At 40.8% G+C, this 22115-nt stretch overlaps 1 long non-coding RNA gene across 1 annotated transcript; it reads left to right on the forward strand.

Moving 5' to 3' along the window:
- The first annotated feature begins 350 nt into the window (after positions 1-350).
- Positions 351-16126, forward strand: LOC308621382. Its single transcript, XR_014016449.1, has 3 exons — positions 351-828; positions 9525-9627; positions 15394-16126. It is a non-coding gene; the product is annotated as an uncharacterized lncRNA (long non-coding RNA).
- Positions 16127-22115: the final 5989 nt, after the last annotated feature.

The raw sequence follows: 22115 nt of genomic DNA on the forward strand, positions 1-22115 counted from the left end.
TTATTCATTATTGGATATTGTCTTGATTAAAATTCCTGTTGGTTTGTTCTATGGTTAAGTAGTAATCTTGTATCTTAGCATTTGGAATGTATTGGTATCATGTGACGAGCACAGAGCCCGAATGAATATAGAGAGATCTCTTTCACAAGTCAACAAGGAGGACTTATAGTGTTCAGATTTCAGCAGAGCTGTTTGCGGGGGGAGGTGGGCAGTTATCTGCTCAGCACATTCTTTCCAAAAAGTGAGTCAGAAAGAGAGCTGTTCAAAGCAAAATGATTTTTCCTAAAACACCAGTGTCCCGAATCAAGGCAGATTTCTCTAGAGGAAATAAGATATTTTTCCTCTTCTTTTTCTTTATCTCTTTTGTTCTATTTCTAGCATTTGGTGCCCTTTATTGCTAGTTTCACCCAGTAACATGTGAAAAATGTACTCGACAATGCAAAGCAGATGACTCGGTCACCATCTTCTGAGTCACCATTCTGTTCTCTGCATTCCTGCAGATGCCTTTCAAAACCAGAAAATGATTCTGTTAGGAGTCAGTAAGAAGGAAAATAAAAATGAAAAAAAAAATTGGGCCTACTTATACAGCCACACTGATACTTTTGTGGCTTGTCCCCCACTGGCAACCTGCTCGGCACTGGGTGTTCCCAGGGACCCTAGGCCTGGACCCCAAGCCCGGAGAAGATCTGGGAGAGCATGGAAGGCCACTTTGGTAGACTTGGCTGGCCTTTTGTTTTATTTTACATTGTAATGGTCACTTGGAAGTGAGCTCTGTGGCAGAGAGGAAAGGGGAGGACATTGGTGAAGATCTGGGTCCCTCGAGGTGAGGTAAGCTGTCTCCATTTCTCGTGTGCTGCACATGCATCTATTAGTTGGAGAAAGTCAGAGCCAAGGTTTTAGGGATAAACCCAATTTTTAAGAAAGTTGTCAGATACACCAAGTCACCTCTAAGTCTTCCCGAGCCTGGTGGGCAGGGGTATCTCATGAGATTAGATGAAGATAGGATCCCAGTGACCATGATTCTGGAGAAATGAGTCAACTGACTGCTTTAGTGGGTGCAAAGGAGCACGTAGTAGATGCTCTATACCTCTCTGTGCATCAGGGAGCATGCCTCCTAGGGATCTGGTCTTTGCCTTGGGGAAGTAGATGGATTAGACCACATTTCATGAGAGTTTTACCAAAGAACTTGCTCACTAAGCCTCCCATCCTCCATACGCAGAAATAATGACCAAAGTCAAGAAGCTGTCCAGTTTGTTGAACACAGACTCTAAGAAGAAGAAGGCTGTTTCATTCATCTCCCTGAGGCAAGTGCTTAGAACAGTGGCTGCACATAAATATGTGTCAGTGAATGAATGGTATTATATGAAGATTCTGAATCAAAAACCAACCAGTGCAATGGTCAAGTGGCTTTTGAGCCTAGAAGCACACTCTGTTTTAACAAGCTAAATTTTAAGAAGATAAAGTAAGGAAAGGGAGAGTACTAGTAATTGTTGGTACTTGTATGTATCAGGAAATTTCTCATGTTCTTTGATGGGTAGGTATTGTCCCATTTTCCAGATTAGGAAACTGAGGCTTGGAGAGGTCAAATCACTTGCCTAAGGTCACACAGCTAATGAGTAGTCGATCTGTGGTTCAGACCCAGGACTCCCATGTTGGAATGGTTTCAAAGATGTAATTACTGTAGCACTTCCTTATTAGAGGCTCACTGCCTCAGCATTTAGGGATGTATCAGACTGCTTACACTTGATGTTAGAAAAAAGTTTTAACTTCTTTTCATGGGAAGGTTTTAGAATTTTGTGATTCAAACCAGATTAAGCAGGTGAAAGTGCTTTTTTAGACTGTTTGTCTTCACACTAAAAAGTTTGTTCTGAATCCAAATCCAGTATAAATGTATTAGCCCTTTCTAGCCAAGAGTTTACAGAAGTAAGAAGTAAATCAACATGCCTTCAACCCTAGGAGGAAATGTGAAAGAGAGAGATGGATGTTTGATCAGGTCTCAGAGGGCTCCTTTAGTTCCAACTCTGCTGGTAAACAGCTGTGTGATCTTGGATAAGTCCCTTCACCTCTCCGGACTTCAGTCTTATCTATGGTCAACTAAGGGACTAATAAACCTTGCTTTTCTTACTGATCAGATATTGGAATCAAGACAAATATGGAATTAAAATACTTTCAAAATTTATAGCATCCAGTTCAGAAAACATTTATGTTTGTGATGAAAATGTCCTACTTTCTGTAATAATGGAGTTTGAGCTTTTTCCCATCTAATTTACCTAATTTTACTAATTTAATTTAATTTTCATCTTCCAAGATAATGTATACTTTTCCCGTTTAGAATTTCACTCAGCTTTTTTCACTTAGCTAAATGGAACTTTTCTCCCTTGGTTTGGCAATTGTGGACATTTTTCTGATTTTTCTTTTCTTTTTAATATTAGCTCCATCAGAATTTACTGTTCTTCTCTAAGGCAACAAGTCCAAGTACCTGAATTCATCTCAGAGAGCACAGAGAGTTGAGACGACGTTTCTCTCTGTACATACATTTCTAGGGTTGGCCCCAGATATGAAATATAATTATGGTGCTTTCTTGCCTGATATTAGGCAAGTCTGAGGAGGCCTGGCGTACATTCCTTGGGCTCATGAGTAATTATGGTGCTGGTGATGATCAACTACTTTATAAGGTCTTGGGCTGCTGGTATTCTGCTTTTTACGTAATGCACAAACCCCATGAATTTAATTACCACCATCTTGGTGCTTAACAAATATGCTTCACTTGTAAGCCTTGTATGTATTTATGTTCAGATGGGACTAAAGGGTGTGTGTTCGTGAGTATTGCGGCCACTACACCCCAGACATTCACAAAAATTGTCCCCCCAGATTCAGATTGGCTTTTGGTTTAATGGCCCATGCATTGGATATTCCTTTCTTGGTTGGAAAACTATTTTTCAAGTTCTCTTTTTCTCCACCTCCTTTCTTCTCCCTTCTTTGTCTAAACTGTATAATGCTGTGTTTCCTTTTGAAAGATTAGGTAAGAGGGAACACGTGTGTGAAAGTCGTGGCCAACTCCCATGTGTTGGGGGCTGGTGAGATGAAGGCCAAAGGCCAAATGACTTCAACACCTGACAAGTGTGTGGATCTCATTATGGCCATGGGGTCTGGAGGCCTTAAAAAAATCAATGGATTTGCAGGATGCATGGTCAACATTTGGTGAGAAAGCAGGTTTTCAATGATTTTGTTTCTAATCCATGGCAGAGGTATGGCCCTTCAAGAAAAAAAAAAAAATCCTTTCATCTCCTAGCAGCAAAGTTTCCATCTACCCCATATATTTAAGGGATTCACAGAGCTTGAAGCAGTATTTGAGATTATCTTGTCCAATGTCTTTATTTTATAAATGAGTAGCATGAGCTCAGGAAGGAGAGTTTCCCAAGTCCTCATAACCGACCAGATTCCCTGAGTCGCAGCTCAGCCTTCCCTATGTCACACCTGCTGTCATGGCACTGATTCACATCCACTTATCCAGCGGGGGACTTTTGAGCACCTACTCTGTGCTTGGGAGTAAGTAGCTTGGTTTGGGGCTCACAAGGAAGTCATTCAGGCATAGTTTTGGCCTTCAAGGAATTTGTTAGCAATCTGGAGAGTCAAGACTAATATGACACACAGTCTCATGTGCAAATGGCAGCTTATAGGTCAGGGTTGATGTAAGTGGAGCAGTCCCATTCCTCAGGATGTCAGAGTGCAGAAGTTGGGGAAGCCTAGGCTTCTGGGAGGAGACTTGGAGGCAGAACTTGAAGCAGGTTTTGGAAGTTTGAAGTTTTGGAATTCCAGAAAGGAGCAGGGCTTGCGAAAGGCTCAGAAGTCTTAAGGAACAGCATGTGAGTAAAGTGTTGGGAGTGAAGACAGGCCAACTTCTCAGTCCGTGTGTGGAGGATGTGGAATGATGTTGGCTCCACAGCATAGGAGCACAATGCAGACAGCCTTTCATCCAGGCTAAGGTGTCTACTTCCTTGTGCAGAGAATGGGCATCAATTACAGTTTTAAGTAGGGCAGTGAGGAGAAAAAATGAAGATATCTGGTTAGAGGAAAGATTGGAGGGAGGTAAGATCAGAAACAGGGAACCAGTTGGGTTAGTTTGGAAAAAGTCCCAGCATGAGGTGATGAACCCCCTGAGCAGGGAAGTGGGGAATACAAAGCAGCAGGTGCCGAGGGACCCCCTTAACTCTGAGGGGCTGCCTGGGTGAGGGTAAAATTTGCAATGCCAACTCCTAGAATGACTAGAATCTTTGCCTTCCAGGATCTTGAGAGGTTTGCTCTGGTTGTCCATATGGCTTTTCCAGGAGTGCTGGCACAAGGTATGATTCTTCACCATTTAGAGGCAAAACTGAAGGCAGGGAAAGAGGGACAGTTACCCCACAAGACCGGGACATCTCAGGCTGACACTAAAGTGCCCAGTGTCTGGATAGAGTGATGGGCCTGCATCCTGACTTGGCCTCTCACTAATTCCAAGCTGCAGCCAAGCCACTAACGCATTCCAAACCTCAGTGTTCTTATCTGTACTTTTGAGATGTAGTAACGCCTGCCGTAGTTACCTCACCCAGTGTTGTAAGAATCCAGTCAGAGAGTATATATGAACTGTACATAGACTGTAATCAGCGTCCTGTCACAGCTCTCGCTGCTGAGATGGTGGAGCATTGGATGTAGGGAGAAACTACACGAGAGCAAGGATGTATTCCCTACCTAGAAAGTACCCATCTTTGCCTTGCCAACTTTGACACTGCTTTCTCACATTTAAGAAGGAATAGAAGAGGAAATAGCTTGAGGATGCTGTTCAAACTCATTACGGTGATCTGCCCTAAACCAGAACTGACGAGGCTCTGCTGGGAGAACTTTCAGAACTTGGGTGGCCCCATCCAAAGCTGAAAAATCATTGAAAGGATGGGGGGGGAGGTGAGATGCTCATCCCTGAAAAAAGGGGAGATGGTTTTCAAACTATATTTTTAATATATTTTCTAAATTTTAATGACACTCTGCCTGAAACTATTAGCAGCTTCTCAAGTTCTCTGAGCAGGGTTTTCCTTGGAGATTGGCTGGATCATAGGTTTAATTCCTGACTCCTTTCTAAAAACGTAAAGGACCAGTTCATCTAGAACTCCATCAACACCCCCTCCCAAAGGAGGAGGCTGTGTTGGCGTCTGGAGACAGAGCGGGGACCCTGTGGAAAGGTTTCTGGGTAATGGGAGGAAGAAGAACATTCAAAACAGAATCACTGAGCACCACCTGGTCTAGAGAGTGAGGGGCATAAAAATATATGTTTCGAGTGCTTGCTGAGTGCCAGAACTTGTTTTTGATTCTGATCGTATAGTGTCAGAGTTTAAGATACTCTAGACGTTTTTCTGGAGACCAATGTGAATTCAGTGATAGGTTTTCCCCTGCAGAATGGCACAGATACAGCGTTGGAGAGCTCATCCAGGCTCCATCCAGAGGGTAGATTTGGGGCAGGGGAGGCTATAGGAGCAGGAGACCAGTGCAGGGTAAACAGCAGGAACCCCCTGAACTAGGTCAGTGGTGGTAGAGAAGGAGCAGATTTGGAAAATAGTTCGGTAGCAAACATGAAAAGGGTTGCCCACTGAGAAAACAGTGCCCGTAGTTTTGGTTCCCTGTATTCCCCCTCACCCAGCACTTATGAGATGCTTAACCCCCTGGCCTTGAATGTTTGTTGATTAATTGCTTGGTTCATCACATACCTTAAGGTAAAATTTCACTGTCTATCCTATCCAGTGATGAGGACCAAAATTTACCCATAATATATTTATCACAGTATCATTTTTTCTAGTTTCACTGAGATATAATTGACATACAGCACTGCCTAAGTTTAAGGTGCACAGCGTAATGATTTGACTTCCATACATAATGAAATGATTATCACAAGAGTGAACATCCATTATCTCATATAGATACAACATTAAAGAAATAGAAAAAAATTGTTTTCCTTATAACTCTTAGGATTTACTCTGTTAAGAGCTTTCAATTATAATGTACAGCAGTGTTAATTACCTTTATCATGCTGTATATTACATCCCTAGTACTTATTTATCTTATAACTGAAAGTTTGCACCTTTTGACTGCTTTCACTTAATTTCCTCTCCTCCCAGCCCTACCTCTGGTAATCATAAATCTGATCTCTTTTCTGTGGGTTTGTTTGTTTTTGAAGTATAATTGACCTATAATACTATGTGAGTTCCTGGTATACAACATAATGATTCAATATCTCTGTACATTTCAAAATATTCACCAAGATAAGTCTAGTTGTCATCTGTCACCATACAAAGATATTACATAATTATTGACTATATTCCCCACATTGTACATTTCAGACTTGTGACATTTATTTTGTAACTGGAAGTTTGTACCTCTTAGCCTCCCTCACCTATTTCTCTCCTCCCCTCAATTCTTTCCCCTCTGGTGACCACCTGTTTGTTCTCTGTATCTATGACTCTGTTTCTGTTTAGTTATATTGTTCATTTGTTTTGTTTTTTAGATTACACATATAAGAGAAATCATACATTATTTATCTTTCTCTGACTGACTTATTTTACTTAGCATAATACCTTCTAGGTCCATCCATGTTATCACAAATGGCAAGATTTCTTTCTTAATGGCTGAGTAATATTCCACTGTATGCATATATACCACATCTTCTTTACCCATTCATCTATTGATGGGCACTTGTTGCTTCTATATCTTGGCTATTGTAAATAAAGCTGTAATGAGCATAGGACTGCACATACCTTTTTGATTTAGTGTCACATTTAGTTGCAAAATTATGTTCAAATAGGGGGAAGTTCTTATGTTGGATTGAATATTTACAATTAAATGTATTAAATGTAATAATTTACAATTATTAAAAATCACATTTTCAATAAATGTGACATAGGAATGACATAGGACATTAATGACATAGGAACTTCTTCTAACATAATGTTAAGTATAAACATAGTACAAACTATGTATAGATAGTATGCTCCTAATCAATTAAAAATACACACAGAGGGGCTTCCCTGGTGGCACAGTGGTTGAGAAACTGCCTGCCAATGCAGGGGACATGGGTTCAAGCCCAGGTCTGGGAGGATCCCACATGCCGCGGAGCAACTGGGCCCGTGAACCACAACTACTGAGCCTGCGCGTCTGGAGCCTGTGCTCCGCAACAAGAGAGGCCGCGATAGTGAGAGGCCTGAGCACCGCGATGAAGAGTGGCCCCCACTCTCCGCAACTAGAGAAAGCCCTCACACAGAAACAAAGACCCAACATAGCCAAAAAAAAACACACACAGAGAAAAAAGAAAGGAAGAAAATATATCAACATGTTAATCATAGTTACCTTGAGTGGCAAGGCTGTTTATTTTCTTCTTTCCACATTTTAATATTTTTCTAATTTTGCACTGTGGAGAGGAAGAAGTTTTCAAATCAGAAGAATAAAAATTACTGTGGAAGAAAAAAAAACCCAAGAGGATACCATTTAGAGATTCAGAAGATTGTGTTCAAATGTCAGCACTGCCTTATGACTTAGGCAAGTCACTTAACCTCTATAGTCTACAGTTTTCTTATCTGTAAACCGAGCATAATAACATCTGCCTGCTAATTATGGGGCTATTGTAAATGTCAAACAAAATAAGGGGTGTGGAAGTGCTTTATCAGTTACTAGTTAAGTTGCTTCAGGAATATATGAGATTCTGGTTATTGCTATGTTCCCTCCCCTCACGGGGGACCCATAAGTGTCTGCTAGAGGGCCCTCCGGGTGGGTGTGGGTAGCTGGCAACCTACTCTGGAGAAGAGGGGAGGAGCTCATCCCAGCTGGAAGCTATTTTGCTTGAATGGAGACTATCAGGTCTAGCCAAAAATAATTTCATTGTGTTGAAGAAAGAGAGCTCAGAGACAAGCTGGGAGTGTTGGGGAAAGAGGAAGACGCTGGGCAAAGGAGAACTCAGTCCCGGCAAGCCTGTTGGGATTCTAATTCTCACTCCCAGTCTGTCTGCGAGGCTGAATTCTCCTTCCAGCGCTGTGACTCCAGTCTTGAGTAACACTGGAACAGCCCTTACTCCCTCTGGGCCTCGGGATCCTGTGTGACAAATGAAGGCTTGTAAGGGCTGGTCCCTCCCTCCCACCCTCCCAAATATGGGAACGTATTCTGTGCGTCTCATGTGAAATCATTCCTTTCATCAGTGCTGTAACAGAGTCACCATGAATGATCCAGGTGAAGAGGTAAAAGATATGAATGGAACATACACAAAGAGGGGCGGGGCAAGTGGGCAAGCCAAGAGATGATATGGTATCACAACCAACAAACATATATTAAGTCTATGGTAAGTGTAGGTCCTTATGTTTCATACCGAGGGGTCAGAAACATGGGTCTCAATCCCTGCCTACGTGGGAAGAGATGATGAAGACAGGGTCCCTTCCTAATTGCCAAGAATGAATCCCAGGGAGTGAGCACCCAGGAGGTCAGAGGAGGCGCATGATGAGCAGGGTGATGAGGAGATGACTTGGAGAGCAGGTAGCCTAATGAGGTCTCCCAAGCTGGGAGTGAGCAGAAAGCACCAGTATGAAGATAGGTTTCGGGAACAATACACAACTTCCCCCAGTTTGGAAGCTTCCAGTTGACTTATCTTGGAAAAATCGTTTAACTCAAATGAACCTCTGTTTCTTCAGTTGTGAAAATGAGGCTATTAATACTTCACAGGCTATTGGGATGATTAAATGAGGGAAAGAAGATGAAGTTCCAGTCATACAGTATGTGTTCAAAAATATTCATTTCCTTTTCTCTCTTTTTTCCTACATTATCTAATGGCTAGCCCCAGACCAATGATTGGAAACTGGTGGTCTATGAGCCAAATCTAATTTGTAGGCACTGTTTTACCCAGATCACAGAATTCTAGTTTACACTGTGTTTTAAAAATATTTGCATTAGCTGGTGACACTTGAAAACTAGGAAATTTTATATAACCATCCAGATTTCCAACATCTCTTGAAAAATCAGAAGGCCCACATGAACACTTGACACCTACTGGCTGGAGCTGAGCCAGGGCTGCTCCTGTGGGCAGGGCCTCATTCCCACTTCTCCACAGTCCGCACGACTCCCTGCTGAGCCCCAACACTGAGGCCAGTGTCAGCTATAGTCTGTCACTGTGTTTGCACCGTTTTTTATTCTCGAATTGAGTTTTTAGTGAAATTTCTTTTTAAAGCAGAAAAATGAAACATTGGCCAAGAGCATCACATGTTCAAAAACAAAAACAAACAAACAAAATAGAACAGGAAGAGAGCATATTTCATTGGGGAGGTGAAGAAAATTCCTATGTGTTTAATATGCAGATGAAGTGTGACTCTATTGAAAGAATACACTTGGCTTGCTTCACTTTTTACCTGCTTGGCCCCTGTAGACATTTGAGTTTATTGCCCTTAGCCTGGGCCAGTTGCTCTTATCAGTATGTGTCTGTGGAAACTAGAAATCTCTCTTCATAATTTCCTCCTGCTGTGAAGGGGAAAATTCGGGCAGAACTGAAGAAGACATGCGGGCACCAGTGGTGGTCAACACGAAGTCCAGGGAGTTGGCTACTGAACAAGGTCTCTTGCCTCCATGAAGGTATGTCAGTTCACCATGAGGGCAGACATTTCTAGGTCTTGAAAATACATGATCCTTTCAGAGCTTCCCAGTTAACACTTCCAAGATCAAAGATAACTCTAAGCTGATGAAATGATGGCTGGAACTAAAGGAAAAGCAATGGTTTAGAAAGGCATTGTCCAATAAAAATATGAGGTGAGCCACATATATAATTTAAAATTTTCTAGTAGCCACATTGTCAAAAGAAAAAGAAATGAGTGAATTGAATTTAAATATATATATCGAAAATATTGTCATTTCTACATTTTAACATGTAGTTGATATAAAAAATAATTAAATGAGATATTTTAACATTGTTTTTCTCCTGATTAATTCAGTCTTCCAAATTTGGTGTGTATTTTCCATTTATAGCACATCCTGGCCGCATTTCAAGTGCTCACTAGCCTCCCATGGCCAGTGGCCACTGTACTGAACGGTGCAGGGTTAGAAGACAGATGGGGGCATTAGCAGCTGTAAGAGCTTTACTGCTTCCTTGGCTTTGCTGCTGGCTGGCCCTGATCAGTCAGATCTTGGTCTCTCCCTTCTTGTGTATCCCATATCCTCTGTATCATGTGCCTTTATCTTCTTCTCAACATTAAGCAAGCAATTTGAGGACACCCTTCCCACACTGGCACCATGTTTTCCTTTCCTTGCTGACTCTTCTGGATAAAGGATGATGTGGGACATGGTAGCAGGTGCTCACTATGTTTTCTTGACCTAGTATACTCTATTTTTTTTTTGCAGTACGCGGGCCTCTCACTGTTGTGGCCTCTCCCACTGCGGAGTGCAGGCTCCGGACACGCAGGCTCAGCGGCCATGGCTCACGGGCCCAGCCGCTCTGCGGCATGTGGGATCTTCCCAGACTGGGGCACGAACCCATGTCCCCTGCATCGGCAGGCGGACTCCCAACCACTGCGCCACCAGGAAAGCCCTAAAGCATTTTTTTTTTTAATATAGTCTACTTTTGACTTGAGTTCTTCCATGATGGAAAATTCACAAATTCTCTGTTCTGAAACAGGATATTGACTTTGGCTACCCCTGTTAAACTTCTAAGATTAAAGATCCTACTGAATCTTAGACTTTCACTGTCAACATCACTCATTCATTCATTCATTCATTCATAGATTCATTAACAAACATGCCAGGCATACTGCTAGGTACTAGAATTCCAAAGATCACAAAAGCACATTTATTACTCAATAATTACTCAATATGAAAACAAATAAATGCTGTTTAGCATGACAAGTACAATAACAGATGTAGAGTGAGAGTGAGAGAAAGGGTAAGGGACATAAATGGAGGAGTAGCCCTTTTGTTTGGAGAGATTAGGGAAGTCTTCACAGAGGAGGTGACGTTTGAGTGGGATCCCAAGGAATGAGTAGAAATTCAGCAGGCAGAAAGAAGGGCATGAATTTACACTTGTGTGGCCAGCACATGTAAAATTCTGGAGGGCCCCAAATTGGGGCTGATGGCCAAAGCAGATGGTCCAGCTGTGTCTTTCCATTGTGAGCTTATAGGTGGGACTGCAGTCCCCTGATATGAGACAACTAGTTTGATATTCATTCAACCTTCTATTTTACTGTGACTTTATCAAGATGCTGCAAGGTGTGAGATGCCTAGTTCTATGATCAACTTCAGAAGACTTCTATGTCTATGGGTAACCCACAGAAATTTAGACAACTTTACTTGTTGTCTAAAGTACACAAGAACTTCTTGGGCCTTATCTAAAAGTCAGTTTTATAGGAGTACCTTAAACAGATTTCTGAATAACCCTCAAAATTAAGTACCATTAAACCCTAACCAAAATGTACATGTGGATTTGAGATGTGTCAACATGTGTTTTGCATCTTTCCCTTGTGAAATTTATGTATCTTGCATGGCCTTTGGGCAGAGCCCATGTGTTTCACATATGGTTGGTACATTTCTTATTAGGAATGGTATAAAGAGGGTCAGGAGAATCAGACTACTGTATTGATAAACATAAGGTTAGAATCCACTGATAAAAAATGGCTTCTGAGACACCCACATTAATGAGAAGAACATTTATCTTGAAGACATATACATTTTTGGCTGGAAGGAATCTTGGAGAGAATTTGGTCCAACCCATTTATTTCACACTTAGGAAACTGAGACCTTGAAGGATTAAGTGATTCACCCAAGGTCCTCGGATACCAGTGGCAAAGCAAGGATGAGAACTTAAGCTATCTGATTTCCAGCCCAATGCTCTTTTTCTATTTTCCACATTGCTTGGCTCATGATTTTCATTAAAAGCACATTATCATTTTCCAGTTTAAAATGATTTCTTGATAGCAGTTCTAGAGAGTTTTCCAGATTCCAACTATGAAAACATAGGAAAAGATGGAAATTTATGGGAGCAGAGTTATGCATTTATGACTTTGACTTGTAGTCCCCAGGCCGAGCAGAATTCTTGGCACTTAGTAGTTTCTTATTAGTATCTGGGGAATGAACGAACCACATCAACAACCCAAGTGATGAGCAATGTGCTACCAGAATCTATGGGAATGCCCACAAAGGTTACAAGACCTATAAAAACTAAAGTGAGGACTGCAACTAGGGTGGGGGCAACATATGCTTTGCCAAAGAAACAGGGCAGGCTTGATCTCCTGTAGAATGTGTCTTTACTCAGAGATGATATTCAGAATATTCAATGACCATGGCCACACAGGCATTAGCCATCAGGGTGGAGGCTGCTGTGAACAATTGGAATTGGAGCCAACCAGTTAAATACTAGCACTGTCTCTTCTCCCATTTTACTGTTCTTTGGGATGCTCAGAATGTGGTTCCTCTTCCCACCCACCCAGTAATTCTCCTTTCTATGTCCCCTCCTGAGAGAATAAAACTCTAATAAAACTACAGAGAAGGAAGGAATATAGATGAGGATGTGGATATTATTACATGGAAGATGTAGTCTCAGTGAGTAAAGTTCTCAGTGAGTAAAGTGAGGTAGGAAGAACCCCAGTAGCATTGCATGCTGGAGTTTCATTTGACTCTTCTTCACTTTAGAGTCAATGAGCTGGGGAATTGAAGACGGACATTTTTGCAGTTGGGCTGCACTAGAGATCTGCTGTCCACTGGGACTCTGAATCCTTGGGCACATCCTTCTGCCCTCTGGCTACATACTTGGGAAGGGGCTTTACCAAAACCAAAGTGGTCAGCAAAGGAGGTGAACAGAACTACCCAAAGCACACCTGCAGGTGCATGCCAAGTCTGGATGCATCTCTGCTAATTTTAAGATTGGAAAAATGGAAAAATCTAACATGGAACATATTAAAAAGTTGCACAACAAGCGATAAGGAGATAAAACATTGAGAAACTTCTTGAAATACTCTGAAGGATGCATGAAGCCTTGTTCCATGAAAGGAACAAAATCCTATGAGGAAGAAATAGCCTGAAATGTTGATAATGAGGACTGTAAAGAAAATAAATGTACAACGGCAGAATTTAAATGCTCACTGAAGACAGAAAATAGCAAAATTGATGATGCAGAAGACTGAAGCAACTATATTACAGACAAACTGGATAGTTCCCCCAACTCTCACTGCAGAAAGGAGAGAAAAATGGACACAGTGATGAATGGAGAGGCAACATAAAATAGAATCAAGAGTAAGGACTCTGAAGGTGTACGCTCTGGGTGCAAATCCTGACCCCAACCGTACTAACAGTGTGTCATTGGGCTAGTTGTATAATCTCTCTGTGCCTCAGTGTTCTTGATTTTAAAATAGGGCTAATAATAATTACCTACCTCAAATGGATTTGTGACCTTTAATTAAATTAATTACTATTGATAAGATGTTTAAACGAGGATTTGGTATATAGTAAACAGTATAATATATTCTTTAAATAAAACACAAGCAATAAGGTTACAGACATGGAGGACAGAGGGTAAAAATTAAACTTAAGAACATAACCATCAAAATGGGTGAGAGTTAAATAATCAGAGCAGCAATAATTACAAACACAATTACTATTTTTGAATTCTTGGTTTCCAGCAGCCCACCTGACCACCATCAGTATCGCTGGCCTCACACTCGTGCCCCAACAGTTTTCAGCAACACTGAGAGAGTGTCACTACCTTCATTACTATCTTTTCCTCTACCCTCTGCATTTCTCTTCACTGTTTATATCACTACTTGAAATTATATTATACTTTTGTTACTTTCACTTCCACTTGAATTTATGTTCCACGAGTGCTAATCTCTCTTGTTCACCATTGTCATAGAGTAGATACTAAAAAAGTTATTGAATAAGTGAATGAAGAAAGACCTGGGTGTCTTGACATATCAGGTCACATAAATTAAGAGAGCCATTCTTAGATACGCAATGGCAAGATTTTAGAAGAGAAAGAGAATTGGAGGCATCAATGGAAGAAAAAAAATTAGTTTCCCTGCCTACAAGTGAACAATTTTTTTCTGACATCGTCCTTATCCTCTGCTGTAGTATATGAAGGAAAACAATAGAGCAATGTCTGCAAAACTTTTGAAAGAATTTTATACTCATGTACTAGAGGATTAGATACTATAATTACCATGTGCTTTTCTTTTAAAAAGGGATGAATAGGCTTCCCTGATGGCGCAGTGGTTGAGAGTCTGCCTGCCGATGCAGGGGACACGGGTTCGTGCCCCGGTCCGGGAAGATCCCGCATGCTGCGGAGCGGCTGGGCCCGTGAGCCATGGCCACTGGGCCTGCGTGTCCGGAGCCTGTGCTCCGCAACGGGTGAGGCCACAGCAGTGAGAGGCCCGCATACTGCAAAAATAAATAAATAAATAAATAAAAATAAAAAGGGATGAATAAAAAATAAGACCTTGATAATGGGGAAGAGATGATATAAAGGGAGGGTGGGGGTACTCACGCTCTGCTCCTGTAGTTTTAAAGGCCATTCATAGACAAAATACTCCCACATTTAGATCTTTAGTCCTTTAGTCCTTATAGTAGTATGAATAATGGTCCCCTATAGATGTCCACCTCCTCATCCCTGGAACCTGTGAATATGTTACCTCAGATGGTAAAAAAAAAAAAAAAAAAGTATATATATATATATATATACACACACACACACACACACACACACACACACACACAGAGGGAGGGAGGGAGGGAGGGAGAGAGAGAGAGAAAGAAATATATATATGTAAAGAAATTTTCAGACGTGATTAAGTTACAAATATTGAGATGGGAGGTTTCCTGCATTATCCAGATGGGCTCATTTGCAATCAAAAGTGTTCTTATATCAATAAAAAGGAGGCAGGAGAATCAAAATTGAGAGAGTAATAGGAAATGTGACAATGGAAGCAAGAAATTGGAGTGGTGTGAGGAATGGATCATAAACCTAGAAATGTAAACAGTGTCTGAAAATGACAAGGAGACAGATTACCCCTCAAAGCCTCCAGAAGGGACCAGACCTGCTAACACTTTGACTTTAATCCAATGAGACTGATTTTGAAATTCTGACGTCCAGATTGGAAGATAATAAAATAGTGTGTGTGTTTTTTTAAGTTGAGGTGAAATATACATAGTAGTTAATCATTTTAAGGGATACAATTCAGTGGCATTTGGTGCATTCACAGTGATGTGCAACCACTACGGCTCTCTATTTTAAAAAAGGTTTCGCTACTCCAGAAGAAACTCATACCCATTAGGCAGTTACTTTTTGTGTCTGGCTTCTTTTACTTAGTATAATGTTTTCAAGGTTTATCCAAGTGGTAACATGTATCAATACTTCATTCCCAGGGATCTTCAAGATGGCGGAGGAGTAAGATGTGAAGATCACCTTCCTCCCTACAAATACATCAAAAATACATCTACATGTGGAACAACCCCTACAGAACACCTACTGAACGCTGGCAGAAGACCTCAGACTTCCCAGAAGGCAAGAAACTCCCCACGTACCTGCGTACGGCAAAAGAAAAAAGAATAAACAGAGACAAAACAATAGGGAAGAGACCTGCACCCCTGGGAGGGAGCTGTGAAGGAGGAAAGGTTTCCACACAGTAGGAAGATCCTTCATTGGTGGAGATGGGGAGGTGGGTGCGGGGGAAGCTTCAGAGCCATGGAGGAGAGCACAGCAACAGGGGTGCAGGGGGCAAAGTGGAGAGATTCCTGCACAGAGGATCGGTGCCGACCAGCAGTCACCAGCCTGAGACGCCAGTCTGCTTACCCGCTGGAGTGGGCAGGTGCTGGGAGCTGAGGCTCGGGCTTCAGACGTCAGATCCCAGGGAGAGGACTGGGGTTGGCTGCGTGAACACAGCCTGAAGGGGGTTAGTGCACCACAGCTAGCTGGGAGGGAGTCCAGGAAAAAGTCTGGACCTGCCTAAGAGGAAACAGACCATTGTTTCACGGTGCATGAGGAGAGGGGATTCAGAGCACTGCCTAAACGAGCTCCAGAGACTGGTGCAAGCCACGGCCACCAGTGTGGACACCAGAGGTGGGCATGAAACACTAAGGCTGCTACTGCAGCCACCAAGAAGCCTGTGTGCAAGCCTCCACACCTCCCCTCTCGGGAGCCTGTGCAGCCTGCCACTGCCAGGGTCCTGTGATCCAGGGACAACTTCCCCAGGACAACACATGGCGTGCCTCAGGCTGTTGCAATGTCACGCCAACTTCTGCCGCTGCAGGCTCACACCACATTCCGTACCCCTCCTCTCACCTGGCTTGAGTGAGCCAGAGCCCCTTAATCAGCTGCTACTTTAACCCTGTCCTGTCTGGGCGGGAACAGACGCCCTCAGGTGACCTACATGCAAAAGAGGGGCCATTTTTGGATTGGGTTGTCTGTTTTTTTGCTATTGAGCTGCATGAGCTGTTTATAAATTTTGGAGATTAATCCTTTGTCAGTTGCTTCATTTGCAAATATTTTCTCCCATTCTGAGGGTTGTCTTTTGGTCTTCTTTATGGTTTCCTTTGCTGTGCAAAAGCTTTGAAGTTTCATTAGGTCCCATTTGTTTATCTTTGTTTTTATTTCCATTTCTCTAGGAGGTGGGTCCAAAAGGATCTTGCTGTGATTTATGTCATAGAGTGTTCTACCTATGTTTTCCTCTAAGAGTTTGATAGTTTCTGGCCTTACATTTAAGTCTTTAATCCATTTTGAGCTTATTTTTGTGTATGGTGCTAGGGAATGATCTAATCTCAAACTTTTACATGTCCCTGTCCAGTTTTCCCAGCACCACTTATTGAAGAGGCTGTCCTTTCTACCATATGACCCAGCAATCCCACTACTGGGCATATACCCTGAGAAAACCATAATTCAAAAAGAGACATGTACCAAAATGTTCATTGCAGCTCTATTCACAATAGCCCGGAGCTGGAAACAACCTAAGTGTCCATCATCGGATGAATGGATAAAGAAGATGTGGCACATATATACAATGGAATATTACTCAGCCATAAAAAGAAACGAAACTGAGCTATTTGTAATGAGGTGGATAGACCTAGAGTCTGTCATACAGAGTGAAGTTAGTCAGAAAGAGAAAGACAAATACCGTATGCTAACACATATATACGGAATTTAAAAAAAAAATGTCATGAAGAACCTAGGGGCAAAACGGGAATGAAGACGCAGACCTACTTGAGAATGGACTTGAGGATATGGGGAGGGGGAAGGGTGGGCTGTGACAAGGCGAAAGAGAGGCATGGACGTGTATACACTACCAAACGTAAGGTAGATAGATAGTGGGAAGCAGCCGCAGAGCACAGGGAGATCAGCTCGGTGCTTTGTGACCGCCTGGAGGGGTGGGATGGGGAGGGTGGGAGGGAGGGAGATGCATGAGGGAAGGGATGTGGGAACAGATGTATATGTATGACTGATTCACTTTGTTATAAAGCAGAAACTAATTAAAAAAATAAATAAATAAACTTTAAAAAAAAAAAAAAAAAAAGAGGGGCCAAATCCAAAGCCGAACCCCAGGAGCTGTGTGAACAAAGAAGAGAAAGGGAAATTTCTACAAGCAGCCTCTGGAGCAGCGGATTAAATCTCCACAGTCAACTTGATGTACCCTGCATCTGTGGAATACCTGAAGAGACAACGAATCATCCCAAATTGAGGAGGGGGACTTTGGGAGCAACTATAGACTTGGGGTTTGCTTTCTGCATCTAATTTCTTTCTGGTTTTATGTTTATCTTAGTTTAGTATTTAGAGCTTATTATCCTTGGTATATTTGTTTATTGATTTGGTTACTCTCTTCCTTTTATATATATATATTTTTTTTCCTTTAATTGAGTGTGTATGTGTATGCTTCTTTGTGTGATTTTCTTTGTATAGCTTTGTCTTTATCATTTGTCCTAGGGTTCTGTCTGTCTGTTTTATTTTTTATTTATTTTTTTGTATAGTTTTAGCGCTTGTTATCATTGGTGGATTTGTTTTTTTGTTTGGCTGCTCTCTTCATTCTTTCTTTTTTATTTTTTTTGAATTAATTTTATATTTTAAAAAATATTCTTTATTTTAATAACTTTCTTTCTTTCTTTCTTTCTTTCTTCCTTTCTTCCTTCCTTCCTTTCTTTCTTTCTTTCTCTCTTTTGCTCCCTTTTCTTCTGAGCAGTGTGGCTGACGAGGTCTTGGTGCTCCAGCCGGGTGTTGGGCCTGAGCCTCTGAGGTGAGAGAGCTGAGTTCAGGACTTTGGACCACCAGAGACCTCCCACCTCCACATAATATCAAACAGCAAAAGCTCTCACAGAGATCTCCATCTCAATGCTAAGACCCAGCTCCAGTCAACAACCAGCAACCTACAGTGCTGGACACCCTATGCCAAACAACTAGCAAGACAGGAACACAACCCCACCCATTAGCAGAGAGGCTGCCTAAAATCACAATAAGGTCACAGATACCCCAAAACACACCACTGGACGCGGTCCTGCTGAGCAGAAAGACAAGATCAAGCCTCATCCACAGAACACAGGCACCAGTCCCTTCCACCAGGAAGTCAGTACAACCCACTGAACCAACCTTAGCTACTGGGGGCAGACACCTAAAACAATGGGAACTATGAACCTGCAGCCTGTGAAAAGCAGACCCCAAACACAGTAAGTTAAGCAAAATGATAAGACAGAGAAATAAACAGCAGATGAAGGAGCAAGGTAAAAACCCACCAAACCAAACAAATGAAGAGGAAATAGGCAGTGTACCTGAAAAAGAATTCAGTGTAATGATAGTAAAGATGATACAAAATCTTGGAAATAGAATGCAGAAAATAAAAGAAACATTTAACAAGGTCCTAGAAGAACTAAAGAGCACACACACAATGATGAACAACACAATAAATGAAATTACAAATTCTCTAGAAGGAATCAATAGCAGAATAATGGAGGCAGAGAACAGATAAGTGACCTGGAAGATAAAATAGTGGAAATAACTACCACAGAGCAGAATAAAGAAAGAAGAATGAAAAGAATTGAGGACAGTCTCAGAGACCACTGGGACAACATTAAACCCACCAACATTCGAATTATAGGGGTCCCAGAAGAGGAAGAAGGGATAAAGCAAGGAACTGAGAAAATATTTGAAGAGATTATAGTTGAAAACTTCCTTAATATAGGAAAGGAAATAGTCAATCAAGTCCAGGAAATGCAGAGTCCCATACAGGATAAATCCAAGGAGAAACATGCTAAGACACATATTACTCAAACTATCAACAATTAAATACAAAGAAAAAAAATTAAAAGCAGCAAGAGAAAAGCAACAAATAACATACAAGGGAATCCCCAAGAGGTTAACAGCAGATCTTTCAGCAGAAACTCTGAAAGTCAGAAAGGAGTGGCAGGACATATTTAAAGTGATAAAAGGGAAAAACCTACAACCAAGATAACTCTACCCAGCAGGGATCTCATTCAGATTAGACAGAGAACTTAAAATTTTCACAGACAAGCAAAAGCTAAGAGAATTCAGCACCGCCAAACCAGCTTTACAACAAATGCTAAAGGAACTTCTCTAGGCAGGAAACACAAGAGAAGGAAAAGACCTACAATAACAAACACAAAACAATTAAGAAAATAGTAATAAGAAGATACATATTGATAACTATGTTAAATGTAAATTGATTAAATGCTCCAACCAAAAGACATAGACTGGCTGAATGGATACAAAAGCAAAACCTGTGTATATGCTGTCTACAAGAGACTCACTTTAGACCTATGGACACATGCAGACTGAAAATGAGGAGATGGAAAAAGATATTCCATGCAAATGGAAATCAAAAGAAAGCTGGAGTAGCAATTCTCTTATCAGACAAAATAGACTTTAAAATAAAGACTATTACAAGAGACAAAGAAGGCCACTACCTAATGATCAAGGGATCAATCCAAGAAGAAGATATAACAATTGTAAATATTTATACATCCAACATAAGAGCACCTCAATACATAAGGCAAATGTTAACAGCCATAAATGGGGAAATTAACAGAAACACAATCATAATAGGGGACTTTAGCAGCCCACTTTCACCAATGGACAGATCACCCAAACAGAAAATAAATAAGGAAACACAAGCTTTAAATGATACATTAAACAAGATGAATTTATTGATGTTTATAGGACACTCCATCCAAAATCAACAGAATACACTTTCTTCTCAAGTAGTCATGGAACATTCTCTAGGGTATATCATACCTTGGGTCACAAATCAAGCCTTGGTAAATTTAAGAAAATTGAATCATATCAAGTATCTTTTCTGACCTCAGTGTTATGAGACTAGATATGAATTACAGGAAAATATCTGTAAAAAATACAAATACATGGAGGCTCAACAATACACTATGAAATAACCAAGAGATCACTGAAGAAATCAAACAGGAAATCAAAAAATACCTAGAAACAAATGACAATGAAAACACGGCAAGCCAAAACCAATGGGAAGCAGCAAAAGCAGTTCTAAGAGGTAAGTTTATAGCAATACAATCCTACCTCAAGAAACAAGAAACACCTCAAATAAACTACCTATGCTTACATCTAAAGTAACTAGAGAAAGAAGAACAAAAACCTCCCAAAGTTAGCAGAAGGAAAGAAATCATAATGATAAGATCAGAAATAAATGAAAAAGAAATGAAGGAAATGATAGCAAAGATCTATAAAACTAAAACCTGGTTCTCCGAGAAGAAAACAAAATTGATAAACCATTGGCCAGACTCATCAAGCAAGAAAGGGAGAAGACTCAAATCAGTAGAGATAGAAATGAAAAAGGAGAAGTAACAACTGACACTGCAGAAATACAAAGGATCATGAGAGATTACTATAAGAAACTATATGCCAATAAAATGGACAACCCGGAAGAAATGAACAAATTCTGAGAAAGGCACACCTTCCAAGAATGAGCCAGGAAAAAATAGAAAATATAACCAGACAAATCAGAAGCACTGAAATTGAGACTGTAATTAAAAATCTTCCAACAAACAAAAGTCCAGGACCATATGGGTTCACAGGAGAATTCTATCAAACATTTAGAGAAGAGCTAACACCTATCCCTCTCAAACTCTTCCAAAATATAGCATAGGGAGGAACACTCCCAAACTCATTCCATGAGGCCACCATCACCCTGATACCAAAACCAGACAATGATGTCACAAAAAACAAAAACTACAGGCCAATATCACTGGTGAACATAGATGAAAAAATCCTCAACAAAATACTAGCAAACAGAATCCAATAGCACATTAAAAGGATCATTCACCATGATCAAGTGGGGTTTATCCCAGGAATGCATGGATTCATCAATATATGCATATAAATCAATGATACACCATATTAACAAACTGAAGGATAAAAACCATATGATATTCTCAATAGATGCAGAAAAAGCCTTTGACAACACTTGACACCAAATTATGATAGAAACCCTCCAGAAAGTAGGCATAGAGGGAACTTACTTCAACATAATGCAGGCCATATATGACAAACCCACTGCCAACATCATTCTCAATGGTGAAAAACTGACATCATTTCCACCAAGAGCAGGAACAAGACAAGGATGCCCACTCTTACCACTATTATTCAACATAGTTTTGGAAGTTTTAGCTACAGCAATCAGAGAAGAAAAAGAAATAAAAGAATGCAAATCAGAAAAGAAGTAAAGATGTCACTGTTTGCAGATGACATGATACTGTAAATAGAGAATCCTAAAGATGTTACCAGAAAACTACTAGACCTAATCAATGAATTTGGTAGAGTAACAGGATACAAAATTAATGCACAGAAATCACTTGTATTCCCATACAGTAATGATGAAAAATTTGAAAGAGAAATTAAGGAAACACTCCCATTTACCATTGCAACAAAAAGAATAAAGTACCTAGGAATAAACCTACCTAAGGTGACAAAAGACCTATATGCAGAAAACTATAGGACACTGATGATAGAAATTAAAGACAATATGAACAGATAGAGAGATATACCATGTTCCTGGATTGGAAAAATGAACATTGTGAAAATGACTATACTACCGAAAGCAATCTATAGATTCAGTGTAATCCCT

The sequence above is a fragment of the Mesoplodon bidens genome (assembly GCF_964165515.1).
Source record: "Mesoplodon bidens genome assembly, chromosome: 8".
Lineage (NCBI taxonomy): Eukaryota > Metazoa > Chordata > Mammalia > Artiodactyla > Ziphiidae > Mesoplodon > Mesoplodon bidens.